Source organism: Microtus ochrogaster, unplaced genomic scaffold, assembly GCF_000317375.1.
Source record: "Microtus ochrogaster isolate Prairie Vole_2 unplaced genomic scaffold, MicOch1.0 UNK35, whole genome shotgun sequence".
Taxonomy (NCBI): Eukaryota; Metazoa; Chordata; class Mammalia; order Rodentia; family Cricetidae; genus Microtus; species Microtus ochrogaster.
The window spans coordinates 3,829,453-3,831,285 of NW_004949133.1; positions in this window are offsets into that span (position 1 = coordinate 3,829,453).

The window sequence follows — 1,833 nt, forward strand, 5'->3', positions numbered from 1 at the left end:
CTCTCTACAAGAAGCCAAATTTATTTTAAAATGTGTAATTCCTCTTCGCTGTGTTTTCAGTAATTTTAAGGAAAAGGCAAGTCCCTCAATGCCATTTTATTTGATCTTTGCAAGATAATCTTTTTTCAGCTTGAATTGCACCATAGGGAACTGAGGCACAGACACAGTAAGTATAACCCAAAAATACTTGACTTGTACCCATGGAGCTACTTACACATAGGTAGAACTGACCCCAAAGCTCTCTTTTGTTTCTACCCTTCTAGGTTCTCAGGTTTGCAGAGTTGAGGCTAATTTGCAAGGGTTTTTATTCCATGCTCTCTTGGTCAACCCTCTGCACAGCTGCCCTCACTATCCATGCTTTGGGCACATTAGGCTCCCTGCATTTCCTCTACCTGCAAAGCTGGACTTCACTTTATTCTTCTTTTTCAGGACATTGGGCACAAAGTTCTCCATGTCTTCAAATCTCTTATCTTTACTCCTAGTTACAAACAATGTTGATTCTCAGAGGGAGGCTTTGAGAAGTCCTGGAATGAGTTTACAATGAATGACAGGGGAGGCTGGGTGTCCCATGAGAGTGAAACTCTGCATCTTCTCTACTTAAAGAGAACCCGGACACCAACAGCCAGGCCAATCCTGTGTCTTCCTCTCTGTTCAGAAGCTGCAAGGAAATCAAACAGAAAGTCAATAGGGCACGAGGTGAGTGATGAACATTTAAAGAGCACACTATGATCCTAACACTTGGGAACCTAAGGCAGAGGATTGAAAGCTCTAAGTCAACCTGGAGAGACCCTGTCTCAGAAATGCTTTTTTGATATAGAAAATGTGATAGAGCTGGGCAGTGATGTCACAGAGAGACCACCATCTCAAGAGGAAAAAAGAAAAGAAAATTTCGTAGAATGTACATAATGGATAAAAAAATTGCACTTAACGGGGCTGGAGAGGTGGCTCAGTGGTTAAGAGCATTGTCTGCTCTTCCAAAGGTCCTGAGTTCAATTCCCAGCAACCACATGGTGGCTCACAACAATCTGTAATGGGGTCTGGTGCCCTCTTCTGGACTGCAGGCATACACACAGATGGAATATTGTATACATAATAAATATTTTTAAAAAATTACACTTAACTAATATTAAGGTGTTTTAGTCAAGAGCAACTTTCAAAATGGTAGGGATCACCACTATCCATATCCAGAAAGTTTTCATTCCTTAAAAAAAAAATATGTAAGCCACAAAATAATAAATTCCTGTATTCCCTGTGAGCTGCTGTCTGTTTCCTACGTCTATGAATCTGACAATTCTTGTTACATCATCTGAGTAATCTGCCTTATTTCATTAACATGCTTCACAGCTCATATGTGCTGTAGGAGAGTTCATTTATTTTTAAAAGATTGATTATTATTAGTGTGTATAGATACACCTGTCTGTATGGAAAAATGTGTACATGTGTGTGCAGGTACATGCAGAGTCCAGAACAGGCCATCCATCCACTCTGGACCTGGAGTGACAGGCACTTGTACACTGCCAGGTGTTAGTGCTGGGAGCCTGACTCAAGTCCTCTGCTAGAACAGTACTTGCTCTTAACCATGGAGCCGTTTCTCCAGCCCACTTCACTCTTGTTGACGAATTCTTTCAGTTCTTGTGGCCAGAGCTGTAACAAACATGAATGTCATATCTGAGTCCCTGTTCCCAGTTCTGTGGATATCTACTGACTTACCGAGGGGAGTTGCTAAGTCCTTGATAATACTGTCTTCAACTTTAGAAAAGAGACATCACTAACAGTTTGGGTAATTCCATCTTAAACCTCAGTCACAGAAGCATGGCTTTCTGAACTCAGGCC